Below are 13966 nucleotides of genomic sequence, written 5' to 3' on the forward strand. Positions count from 1 at the left end.
GTCATTTTTAATACCACAATAACTTTTTTCCCTTAGATTTGAGAAAATAAAAAATAGAGAACTCATGCTATTTTTCTGATAATATTTATGCAATTAAATCTGAAATGACAGCCATGGTTGCAGCATCCCACACAATGGATAAATTTGCAGTCAAATAGGGAACAGAGAGCAGACTTTCCTCTCTGACATACTGTCAAAATACTAATTCTGAAAATAAAAAATACAAGAAAACATTTGGAGCAATTTGTGCTATATAGAGAATATATATCTGTGTTGTATTTGTGTACACTGTGATCAGGCACGTATACCAGAAAAAAATACTTGGCCCCTGATGTCTATTGGTTCTTCAACTGCAGCACTGGAGCAATGTTTTCACTTTCAGCTTTTCCAATAAGCATAACTAATTCTTCTGAAGCTGTTGGAGCAGCTGTTCAGTGTGTTTTCTTTCATTGCTGCTATACTGCTACTAGTTAAATCATTGCTATCATTGCTTTTTCCTAAAATCCTTCTCTACCTGAATAAAACCTAGTATGCTGGAAACATTTTAGAACTCTTTTTGGGATTTCTTTCATTTTTGAACATGGAACTAGTCAAAACATTAAAACAATTTTGCAAATACAACAAAATTCTGCTTTCATTTTTAAATATCTTTTACTTATTTGTAGTATGGTGATAAGATCCAGCTCTCATGTGATCTACTCAGTTAAACCTGAGGAATGTGAACAACTTCTCAAAGAGCAGTTGAGGAATGTTCTGCAGTCTTTCAAGGGTGCTGAAGCAAACGTTGCAAGTAGGTAACCCAGTGTGGACACTTGTCAAAATGGGTCACAATCACATGAGCAATAGTCTTCAATCACATAGTCTTCAGAGTTTTAGAGAGGTTCCTCATGCTGCTAAGAAGGAACCACTACTGGTTCAGTTGTGTGAGGCAAGTAATAAATGCAAAACCCAGGCTTTGTCTGCAGTTCAGTTACTCAGGTGTTTGCAATACTTCTGCCAATATTCTGTTCAAATATAAGTATCAAGGTGATAAAATGCAGGTTATTCAATATTTTAACATAAAGCTGAAATAGCTTAGTCCTAAACAGATGAACAAAATTTTCTCCCCTGCCACATTCCAGTTTTGGGGAGGACTCTTTGTCTGGATGGCTGCAGGAGGTCACAGCTGGGAGCCATAATACCTAATCATGAAAGTTTTAATCACTCTCAGGTGGGCTACATGGGGAAATTCATGCTTGGTTAACATTCTCCCGGAAGCTGGAAGGGAATTTATCTGAATATTGGACTCTATTAATTCAGCACAACAAAGAGTGAGTAACAAGAAAATGGGGAAATGGGTTGCTGTGGTAATTATTTGGGGCTCTTTTTCCACCCATTACTTATTAGGGGAGAAAATCTTGCCTAGCAATATTGCCAGTTTGCAACTCTGAGGGACCTTGTGTGAGCAGGAATGCTCCTCTGGATGGAGCTCGCCTGTGCTCCAGACTGTATAAGAGAAACTGTGGTCAGAACATCTGCAGGTCTTGAAGTATCTGTACTTGTTTGCATGTTCAGCTCACTGACTCTTGGCAAAAGCTTTCCATGGAGCTAAGGCCGTGCATCTGATTTCCTCTCCACACTCAGTGTTTTGCCCAAGATTTAATGATAAAATCAGAGACTGAAGTGATATGGGTATCTTGTGTACGCTGATTACATTTCTTTTCTTTGCCCTGGACTGAGTCGGAAATTCTTAAATAAACTGTACTCAGACAGCTCTTTGCCACCAGTGAGGCCTGATGCATCATTTCTGTGTATCAGCTGCTTGCTGTGCCGTCAAGTGTAAACAACCCTCCTTTTTGGTCAAGTACATTTTTATGGAATGATAAGAACATCTTTTTCTTCTAAGAACATAATTTTTGTCTTCTAAGTGTTTCTGGCCATTTTGGAGGAGAAAAAAAAAAGAGAAATTGTTCTGTTTATTTTAAAATCTTATTCTTTAATCGAGATAGACATACTGTTTCCCTCCTAAAATTAAAGAAGTTTAATTTGCTTTGGTGGGGGAGGCATACCAAATCAAAGTTGAATTAATCAACATTGAGAGGCAGGTATATAAGACCATGTGCACAGGCTTTCAGAAATTTATTTTAAAAGCCTTCTCACGAGATGAAAGGTGAATGCAGGTGCACAGAATTTTAGCAGGGAAGCAAAGCCAGTGCTGCTGCTGGTGGTGTGTGTGTTGCTTACTTACCAGGGAAACACCCTTTTACTTTAAAAGCTGGTCCTCTAATGCATGATACCATACTGGTAAACAGAATTAGACCTCTTCTGTGCTGTGAGAGGGCAGCATTCTTAGTGGAACGAGTCAGGCAACGTCTCTGAGTATACACAGAGAAGATTTATTCCGTAATGGCATTCCTGCTGTAGTGCTCTCTTAGCAGAGAAACTATTTTTGCTTGGATAGATGGAGACTGAACCTGCAGTGGTTGAGCCCAAGCAAATGCAACTAGATTGAACCAAGGACGCGAGGGATCCTACTCTCCCAAAACTTTCATTAAGGCAATGCATGCTCTAACGGTGCTGATGGGATGAGAATGTCTGTCTTTAAGATGCAGAAGTTCTGTGTTTTTTCTACTTGACTAGAAGCACTGGAGCAAATATAGTTGTGACTGTAACTGTGGGCTCTGCTTCTTCCTTGGCAGTCGTTGCAGTTTAGCAACGTGCCCAGGGAAGGGCTTATTATCTTCCCAAGGAGCTGGCGGTCTGATGCTTTCCCCTGTGCCTCCCCACACAAGTGCCTTTTTATTGTGGAGGTGGATTTACCCCCTCACTAATGCCTCACGTACTTATTGAATTGGGGCTTCATAGCTTTTCGTGGTATTCAGAAACCAACTGTTGTAGCCCTGCATGCCTTTTTCCCCTTACTAACCAGATTACTTTATCTGATCAAAAACTGGAGAGTGTCTTTGCTAGTGCTAAGGATTAGCTCTGGCAGACCTCACAGCAGGATGTTACAGTTTAGCTTGTGCTTTTTGCTGTTTCCAGTCAAATGTTTCCTTTCCATTTCCTTCCCCGCCACGTTTCCTTTGTGGAGAATAGGTGGAATTGGTTATTATCACTTAGCACCAGGAAAAAGATTACTGTTTTTTTTGTTTGTTTGTTTGTTTTTTTCTCCCTCCCCTCCTCCCGTCTTCCCTTAACTAATCTCTCAGTTACTGAAACTTTCCTGTAAGCAGTGTTTCAGATATGGCTCAGATTAACCTCCTCCATTCAGGAAGGAAATGCTATTTTTTTTTTTTCCCCCCTCGCTGAAATCAAATTAAGCTTTTTTTCTTCAGTCTTAAGGGAAAGACTTGTGAGTTCCTCTATAAGCTGGACAGAACTTCTTGCAAGGAGGCACTGTCAGAACTTTAAGTATAGAGATACATCACATTCTGTATCCAGTTTTGCAAGCGTATAAACTATGCTGTCTGTTGCAAAAATATCCTTTTTCTAATGTAATTTACTTTGGACTAAACATTTCCCAAGTTAACTGCAGAAGTTCAACACTATTTCACTTTCAAATGTAGAGTAAGGAGACGTATCTGCAGTTACATTGGCATTTGTTGAAAAGGGGCAATGTATGCTATGTTTTCCACGAACTCTTCTGAGGTTTTCAGGTGGCCTCTTTTTTTTTAGCTGTTTTTTACTGTTCCATTATATTTAATTAATAGCGGCATATTGCAAACACAGGCATCAGGGTCTATTTGGTGTATGTTGTGCAACCATGCAATAGGTACTTAAGATACTCTACAACAGTTATCTCTAAAAATTGTTATGATAAGTCAATAGCACTGGTTACTAATGCCCCAAATATGAGCAGAGGGGGAGTAGCTGTGCAATGTGCTGCTGCTTCTTTTTGCACCAAGGTAAGGGTAAGGCTGAAGCAACATGGTACAGGAGTGAGGATGGTAGGTTTGGCACGGGGTGGATGAGGAGACACTCATGTGCTCTGTGACTCCTTTCCGTCTCTGGTCCCTGCAGATCATAATGTGAAGAAGTCTATTCCTCATATACTTAACAAATGAAGGAACTCCTGCACAAACTCAAAAATATTTCTATGAAAACCTGCCAAAACAGACTGTTGAGATTCCAGTTGAGATGCTGTGATGATGGAACTGTTCATATTTTAAAAGCTAATGGCCTTTCAGTCAAAAGCAGCCATAGACCTCGGGGGCAATATATTCTGCTTATGTCTTGAATCTTTCATATGAAAGCTCTACTGATTTTTCACAGATCTGATGAACCACAGATGTGCTGAGATAACTCCGATCCCCTAAGGCAATCCTTGTATACATTCATTACACAGATCCCTATGTGATCAACTGGAAGGAAATTCATATTCAGGTGCAATATTTTGTCATTAGCTTACCTGCACTTCCAGTAATATTGATATACTTGTAGTATGCGCTGTGAATTAGCTGGCAATTTGTCTGTGTAAAGTTTTTCATATGTGCCTTGCCCTGATATATATACAGTATGTATGTACTGTTATTGTCATCTGTAGCAATATTTTAGCCAATTCCTGGCAGCACATCCTCCCATCAACATCAATCACTGCAACTACATGGAATTTAATAGGACTGCATGGTAGCTGCTGCTTGGAGGTAGGCAGAGGAAATATGGTTTAGCTGAAAAGTACTTGTTCCCTTCCTCAGGCTTTGAAATTATGTGGAAAGGTGACAGTTGAGTAGAAGGCCATTTGCCTCCTAGTCAGTGCAAGTTTCTGAACTTCTCTACAGTGCCATGCACTGATCCATCAGATGATGAAAGGATGCAGATCTTCTTACTGTCTCTTAAGAAAGAGATGTATCTGACAGAGTTAAAGCTTAAAGTATGAAATATGTTCCAATCCCAGGCAGGCAGACTAGGGACAGTTGCTGCTAAAGCCAACCTCCGAATGTACTGTCTTGTGCTTTTACAGGTGAAAAGACATGGACCTTTTTATTCTTGTTTTGCTTTAAAATGCATTATACCTCATGGTAAAAAGATAATTCATGACCATAGGAGCTTCCTATGTAAGAGGAGAGACTTTTTATTTTTAGATATGGAGAGAAATTACCATGCAAAGTGTAGCATTGGGATTCTCCCTGAGGCTTATGCTGCACTTCCACACTTCATGTTGTGGGACATGTGGTACTTTTTTTATTGTCATACCTACCAAGCATTAATATAAACCGTGAATTGTAGAGGATTCTTACAGCATTTTCAATTGTGTTTGCTTAGTGCAGGAGTTAAAAACGAATTTAAAAAAAGCTTTCCTGGAAGCATCTAACTGATTTCTGCTAAAATGAAGTGTGGAGGATGGGAAGACTAGGCACTTCCTTGAGCAAGAAAAGTGTGGTTTCTGGGAGCAGAATGGTGGCGAGTGGCTTGAGGACAGCAGCTGTGCATCGCCATAGGCAGACCTGGGTGCTGTATATGGGGAACTTGAGAACAGCTTGGACCTTTCCTGGGGCAATGCACTCGTCATACAAAATGGGTTAAAAAGCTGTGTTCACCATTATATAGCCATTCTCACTCTGAAGTTAGGAGATACTATAGATATCAAATCTTTGCAACTAAATTCAAGAATAATAACTCCAAGTAGTTATGTGGAAATTCTTGCTTTTTGGGAGCAGGTTCTTGTTGCTGTTAGCGGTGTTTTGTTTTGTTTTGAATTCTCATATAGTGCCAAATGGCTGGCAGTGACTAATTCCTGTTACAGCTGGCAATATTTCTGACCTCTTCTTGGAAACCAGCAGTATTCTCAATGCTAGGTAATCCCTGCAATAAGGTTCTTGACTTCCTTCCTTCCGCTTGTTTATTGCCCCCTGGATGAGGGTAGAAAAAAGGACATGAGTCCATTGGATTGTACAAATCAGTGTAGCAAAACAGTGAGATTGTAGAGAAGGGGGAAGTTATTTCTAGTTGTTTCCTCTGTCATGCTCCCATAGCTCCATACGTGTGTCAGAGTAGTTGGAATGGGATTACATGTGGTGGATGAGGAACGGTGGCTGCTTGGCCTCTGCCGCTGCTTCTAGGTTCCTCCTGTTTAACAACAGGATGATCTGGGTTTGTAGATGCCACTTATACCTGAAAGAGACAGCAGGTATGTCCTTTCATTTAAAGTTCTTTTTTCTTCTGCTTCACCTGTGAAGCAAAGTTGCCGTGTGTTTTGCTTTCTCTTTTGAGGCATCTTCTGGCTACAGCCTGTCTTCCTGTTGGAATAACAGGAAATAAATAGCATCAACATGGGGCCCTAACTTGGTTGCCATCCCTTTGGTATCAAAGCACAGGCCTTCAGCCGATGAGTCATCTCTGCCCTGGTTTGGTACAAGCAGCACATTCATCACTGTTTACCAGTTCTGTGGCAGTTAACTCTGCCCTGTCTATGAGCTTCTGAGCAAATTTCACAAACATTTATAATCTTTCCATTTAAACTGCATTCGTGCCAACCTTAATGTTTCTATGACAAATATCTCCACATCTAGGCTGACTTAAGGGTTGGACCAAGTCAGTAGAATTGGAATTTTAAGCCGCATCCTTCACACGTGATAAAACAAAATACTGTAGTCTTATACCCTGAAGGTCTGTATTCCAACTAGCCACAGAAAGGTAGTTTATCCAATATTCTTTGTAAACAATTGGAAACAAAATGTGCCTCCATCTGTTACTTAAAATAGTGTGTGTGGGCTGAGGGGCTTTTTTTAACTATTTTTGAGAATGAATTAGACATACAAAACAAATAGTTGTTTTTGTGCCTTTCCATTACCAACTGTTAGAGACTGAGAGGGGAAGGCTGGAAGAAACAATGGGGCAATAACACTACAGGGAGCATAGGGGAAAAGAGAGAACCAGAAAAAAACACCTTCCTACCGTCTTGCTGCTTTTGCAGAGTTTTGGGGGTTTTGCACAGACTGAATTTCATAGCATCCAAGATCAAACTTGCCCAAAATAAAATAATTCTTCGTGTATACCTAGATAACGCAATCCCTTTCCACAAATTTATTAGCAAGGGATTTTTATTTTCTTTGTCAGTGATCTGAAAGAATGCAAGAAACCTTGCTAGAAATATAACTGCTCAGTGGAGATGTCAGCTACTTTTTAAGCAACTGTGAAGCAAAGTGAAGATAAGTAGCTTCCAAAAATTAAGCTATTTCCACCCAATTTTTTTATGTAGAAAGACCATTTTTTTCATTAAAAAACACGTTGATTAACATAGTAAAAATGAGCTATTCTCTTTGCACAGCAGAGAGTGGGTAATGAGCTGAAAATCTGGTTTGGAGTAGAAGCTGTTTGTCTTTAGAGGCAAATTTACGAGGAATGGGGCAGCTTATGCCCTCTGAGGATGCTGGCACCAGTCCGAACAGACAGAGGTACGTGACGTTCTGTGAAAAAAGCAGCCACAGCCGCTTCATTCCTGCTCTAATACTTCTCTCCTAGCTTAGATCTGAGGCATCCTTTAGAGTTAAGCAGCAATTTTTGGAGGGCTGTAGCAAGAACCCTGATATTTTCAGGACCTGCAGTATTTGTTGGTGATTTCTTAACTGAAATGAAATGTACTTAATTTTTGAAAATAAGTTGGTAGAGAAGCAATGGATTTGAAAAAGATAAATACATCTTTGGAACATGCACTTTTGTTAAATAGTAAAGCTCTTTTTTTATGAATTAATCTGTATGAGAAGTGAAAAAAAACATGCTTTTTTGAGATTTTTACCTGTAATGTGGTGACATAAACTTGAAATAAGTATGTACTTGCAAGCAGCAGCAATACACACCTTCCCTGTTTTGTATTATGTCTGTATGGGCTGGAAGGAAACTTCCCTTTTTTCCCCATCCTTTTCTTCTTCTTGTGATTCTAACGAGTCCTCAGCTCTGAGTGATGTATTGGCAAGCAGACACTGTAAAACTACGTCTAACTGTTACTACAGCAATGAGTCAACTCTGTATGGCATCTTTGGGCGGGATGGAACTCTCCTGTTCAGTGAGATATGACTCTCCTGTACAGTGTATAGTTATTTAAAAAAAAAATCTTATTCATGACTCATAAAGACAGCAGTTATCCTACTCCCGCAATAATCAAGAGTTTTAATGTTTAATGGTCTGCTAGAGACTTGTTGAAGAAGTCAAGTAACTGATTTTCTCTGTCCCAGTGTAGAGGTTGTGAAAAGTCTTTCCTCTGAAGGAGAGTCCTTGATTTAAAGCTTTCATAAAAGATAATGTCTGGCAGTCTCTAGGCCGTGTCTCTGGCTACATGTGTTTAACTGTGAAGCAGTGTGTCTTGCTTGAGGCTTGTGCTGTGGAAGGAATCCAATCTGCTCTAGCCACGATAGGGTTTCTGCATCCCAGTGAGACAGGGCTTGAGGTGCCTTTCTTTGCTGCCTTCTTGCCTGCTAGATGAAAGCATGCTCCTTGTGTCTGAAGTTCAGTAGTGATAAAGACGTTCTGCAGAGGCATCTTCCCCCTCTTTTCTTACTCTGTCCCCAGGAATCCTCTGACACCAAGAAAACAACTTCAGAAAGTGCTGAATGCTCTGGGTGACAGCAGGGGTGGCCAGGCCCCAACTCCACATAGGATGGAGCACGCTAGGCAGGCCAGGAAGTCCAGCTCCTTGATCATAAACTAAGCCCTTAAACAGGCTTAAAACCTGATTCCTAGCTGGAAATTTCTTATCTCTTGCCATGTTAACACTTGTGTTTGTGTTCCCCTTTAATCAGTTGTCATGAAATGTTCCTATGGCTTTCTTTGGTTTATTTTGGTTTGCTTTTCCTACATTTACTTTTAATTACTTCTTGTCAATGAATTGAGTACCTCATGGAGAATCCTGGGTTATTGAGCATATGCAGGATTTTTGCTGCCTGTGCATGTTTAAAGAAACTTTAGCTGATTATTGACACTTGTAAAGATAATAGGAAACTCCGGCATACAATATCTTCCCCCCGCCCCATTTTCAGGTTTTAAATACTGCGGTTTCTCTTGCTTCTGTGGCGTTACCTCTGGTTTTATTACAGTTGCAGTTCCTTTCTAAAGATTGATTTTCTTCAGCTCTTCATGATGGCATCTCTGGCCTAGTCTTTGAGTGCTTAGTTTTCATCTTGATACTAGTGACTTCTATGCCTTTTCCAGCATTTCTCAGCTTTATCCTCTTTCCAGTTTCTTCTGTGTCCCTGTTTCAGCTTTCACATGACTTTCTCAAACATAAATAGAAGCTGAATGGTTCCTAAGGAGCTCTGTGGTAGCTTTTTCCAAGCTAACACAACAGCTTTTTTTCTGAAATTGGTGGGATTGTCCTTAGCACTAATAGCTACTAATGACTGTGGGATATTTAGCTAAGAGTGTTTTTCTTGTACATGAAATGAGCGTTGATGTCCTATTTAATTAGAAAAAAACCCAAACATTTATACTAGGTCTGGAAAGTATTATCTGCTTTATATCTTTCAGTCATGAGTTTAATTCGGGATAATTCCACTGTCATCCATTTCCACTTAATTCTGTAAGAGCAAGGTCAGCTGAATGCAATCCAAACTGAAATATCAACCTCAGGCTTTTCTTGTAGGCATGGTGTTTCTCAGTTTGTATGTGCCCTTTGAAGTCTTGGGTTAGATTTATTGCTGATTGAGAGGTGACAATCTTGAGAGCAAGGAGGAAATAAAGATCATCTGGAAGAGTTTCCTTTGCCCTGTGAATTTGAGTATGATTTGCTCACTATCTCCTTAATAACTTATGGAAAGAGAATAGCCTATATGGCTTCATAAAGAACTTAGATAAGACCTATCTTGAAACAGTCTTATTTGCTTCTACTGCAAAGTACCACATCCTATAGAAAGAAGTATATATGTAGTCCTTGACTGTAAGGCTTCCAACAATGTTTCATATGATGTTCTCATAAACAAGCTAGCAAAATCTGGCTGAATGAAACTACTGTAATGTACTCTGGAGAGTTATTAACGGGTCACACTCAAAATGGCAGGAGGAGCCGAGCAGACTCTACAGGGCTTTGTTCTGTACTCATTTCTAATCTGTACTTTGTGATACCTTTGATGAAAGAGACCATATATGCATATTAATAAAAAATGCAGAACAGGGAGATATCGCCTCAGTATGTTGGAAGAAAAGCACATTACTCAAACTGATATTTGCAGGTTGAATTAGAGCCTGTATTTTCACTCCAGCAGAGATAAGAATAGGGAGCTACAGCTGTGTATAGGAGGGTTGTTTGTTTTGTTTAGTAAGCCGCTTCTTAATATAAAGAGAATATCATTGTTACAAGGGAAATGTGATGCAACCACATTCTGATGTGTGTATCTGGAACTATAATAAGAAAATTATACCTTGGAAGACATGTACAGGGTTATTTCATCATTTGGGGAAGTACTAAAGCTTGAAGCAAAGTGGCGTCCAAATCTGTATACTGCATTTCAAAACAAGTGTGGATCAATTGAACAACCAGCAAGAGAGAAGCAATGGCAATGACCATGATCTAGAAAAAATGGCCACTCGGTAAGAGAAGAGAAGCCTGGGGGTAAAGCCTCACAAATAAGCCTTTATTTTTCACATAAGCAAGAAGATGCTGTGAAAAGACACAGTAATCTCTCCCTGTTGTGGACTATCAATAAATCATAGATATAAACTGCAGCAAGGGTGATCTAAGTTGGTCATTAGAAAAATTCTTCTAGTACTGTGGAGAGTGAACCAATATAATCGATGTATCTGTTTCTAGGATGATGAAGGCTACCTGGAAAAAATGTGCAGGGTATTGTGTTGAGAAAGCAAAGTTGTCTAGATGATCGTTGGAGGTCCTGTGGACATGCTTTTTTTTTTTTTAGGACAGTTGGCTTATTTTGAGCTTTTAAAGACTAAATAGGAGTTAGGTTTCTTAACCTAAAATCAGAACCAACGTCTGAGCACTTTGAGCTGATCCTGGAGTGTGTTTTCATAATTTGATGATTTTGGAATTTAGAATAATGGTATTAAAGCACTTGCTCTGTTTCTTTAGACACCAGGAGAAACAGTTGGAGAACTCATTAGTTGAATTTCTACTTTGCTTGGAGCAAAATATCAGTACTTCTGTTCTAGCATATAGACTAAAAGGCACTGTAAGTGAATTCTTCAGCATCCCCTTTCAAGTAGAAAATAAGTTCATTCTGAGATATTACATTTCCCACTTTAACTGCTGTCTGCTCTAGAAGAGTTGGGACTATGACTGAGGAATGTGGTCTGACATCAGCTGGGGCTACAATACACTCTCAAGCATCTTTCAGTATCGTTTAAATAAGAGCACTTTCTCTAACTATAAAAATGCTGTCATCTTGCACAATGACTTCTCTGTAAGGCAAAAACGGCAAAGATTAAAATCTAACCTGTAGTACAAGCTGTTATGTGGAAATACAAGCATTTAGATACAAAATATATATATGGGGGAGATTTATAACATTGTAAGGTTTTCTTTTTGTTTTCCTTTAAAGCTATGAAAAGGATGGATATGAGTGATAGATGCCAACCAGATTGTCAGAATTTTTGCTGGCCTTAAAGGATGCCTTCAGAAGCAACAGTGCTTTTAACTATTGCCACTGGTTTCCAGAATACTGATATCACTTGTCCAGTTTTTCTTTTCTTATTTAAGAGAAGAGAAATAAACTGCCGATGGAGCCAGCTTAGAGTGGTGGATTTTTCTGATGGAAAATCAGTGATGGAAGAACATTTCTGATGGAAGAACAGTGCTGCAGACTTCATCTTGCACTGTAAAAGGAGATTTATATATATATATATTTTAAAATCATTGCAGACAGTATGATTCTCTTGGGTTACACCTGCTTGCCACTGCAATATCTGTTATTTTATGCTTTCCACAAGTATGGTTATTGTCAGGCTGCTGTCATTTAATGTATGGTATCATTTATACCTCAGTAATATCAGTAGAACAGTTGTTCCCAAACTAGCTGTAATTTCTGCCATGCAAGACAGAAGTGAGGCTGAACAGCCTGGAAGGTTGCTCTGAAATTAAAGTGCATAGTTTGCATCCTAGATGATCTTTAGACAAACATCTCTATTGTGATGTCTTCTCTGCTTAGCTTCCTCTCTTCCCTGGACAGATTGGTAGTTTCCACTAAATCATCATTTCTTCTAGGTTTGTGGTGGTGTTTTCTGTTTTGGTACTTCCTGAATCCTGGCCATACAACCACTCTTACAAAATTGCAAAATATTCTTGCAATATCTGTAATCTAGTAAGTACTTCCAAGGTAGGAGGAGGAAAGAATTTTCTTGGAATCTGAAGATCTCCGTTCATTAAACTGGTTCATCCTTCTAAGAAGACATTTATAACAATATAACAATCCTAGGCCAATGCTGAACTGAAGGCAGAAAGAAGCATCGGAGAAATAAATAATTCAAGAGGATTTTCAAAACTGGCAAGCGACCTGCACTTACCCCTGTCAACTCACAGAAGAATTCTTAGGAAGCAACACCTCTGCGAGCCTGCAGAGTTGTAGTGTGAAAGTCTGCAGAGTTTTAGCCACAGTTGCAGTGACTACTTTAACAATCTTCAGAACATCTTTCTACAACAATGAACAGTCAAATTTTGTCAGCTTTTTGAGGAACTGAATTCTTTGTTTCTCTTCTATGCAAACCCGATAGTATCTCTAGTCTTGTTTTTTTTCCTCTCTCCAACTGTGAAGTGTCCTCCCTACTCTCTGGTTCAGACATACTCTGTGCTTGAGGCCAGCGAGATTTCCTGGCACTTTAATAGGGCATCTGCTTTTATTTATTTATTTTAATGCTTGCAAACCTCTGCTATTAAAATTTGCCATATCCCGCAGCAATTGGAAGACCAAAAAAAAAAAAGTGTGAGTACAGATTGTTCGTTTATAGTGCATTTTTTTTTTTCCAGCTTGATACAGCCATAGAGATTGAATATTAGTTTATAATATCACCTGGAACTCAAGTTTATTTCAGATTCTATAAACAAGCCTTATAAAGCACAATTTGAGGTAGGAGCCTGGCATAAATCAGCTTTCTAACAAATCTAATTGTGCAGGCTTCCCATGCATGTGCTGCTTTAGTGTTCATTGTCTAAGTTGTTGGCTTTGCTAGAGATCAAGATGTACCTGTTGAAAGGCCTCTGCTACAGACTGAATGTAAAACAGATTAGATTTTCTGCTAGTCTTTCCTTCCGCTGATCACTGATTAGCAATCTTTACTCTGGATGTCTGGTTTGTGTTGTCTGTTTTGGGTTTAGTGGAATGGGCGAAGAATCTTTGTTCTCATTCACTTCCATTCCTGTGACTCTTAAAAGATTATCCTCTTCTGGAGTGGCCTCATCTAATAAAAGAAGAATTAAAAAAAGAAAAAAGTACAGAATAAGATATTAATGTGGAACAACATCAGTTTGATTTTTCTGATCTGAATGTGCAAGTCTTTCTTCAGTTCTCTGATAAGCACTCGGGTAGAGAGCCTTAAGTCAAATAAGGTCACAGAAATAACAGTGACAGATAAATGAGTGGTGTTTGGAGATGGAATTAATTGACCTGTGTATAACAACTTCCTTTAACTGCTGTCCATTTTGGGAGTTATTAAGGAATATGAGAGACATTAAGTGCTTTGCTCTTTATTGTCATAATTATAGCCGTGTGCTAATGGTATTCATAAAAGCAGTAGAGTAGCTTGTGTACATGTATAAAGATATTCAGGCCTCTCCAGACTTTAATTTAGCACTGAAATTCTGGTGTCATGGAAATATGTTGCTGGGAAGTAATAGATGTTGCTAGACTCTTTCTCTGTAGAGAAAACTAGGTATTTCTTCTAGCTATTACTTCTATCTCAAAACTACACAATAGGCAAATCAACAATGGAACAAAATCAGAAATATATAATGGAATGTATGGGGAAAAATAGAATGAAACGAAAGCATCAATGAATCTGAAATACTCCTTCTCTGTTAAGGGATGAGGTTAAAGAAGAGTGTGGTTTTCAT

General features: G+C 39.0%; 1 long non-coding RNA gene across 1 annotated transcript in view; it reads left to right on the forward strand.

Moving 5' to 3' along the window:
• The first annotated feature begins 1245 nt into the window (after positions 1-1245).
• LOC112956971 overlaps positions 1246-13966 on the forward strand; it is a 47887-nt gene continuing 35166 nt past the window's right edge. The window contains exon 1 of the long non-coding RNA XR_003251138.1: positions 1246-1310. This is a non-coding gene — a long non-coding RNA (uncharacterized LOC112956971). The remainder of the gene's footprint in view (positions 1311-13966) is intronic.

Source organism: Nothoprocta perdicaria, unplaced genomic scaffold (genome assembly GCF_003342845.1).
Source record: "Nothoprocta perdicaria isolate Ctin4 unplaced genomic scaffold, notPer1 scaffold_69, whole genome shotgun sequence".
Taxonomy (NCBI): Eukaryota; Metazoa; Chordata; class Aves; order Tinamiformes; family Tinamidae; genus Nothoprocta; species Nothoprocta perdicaria.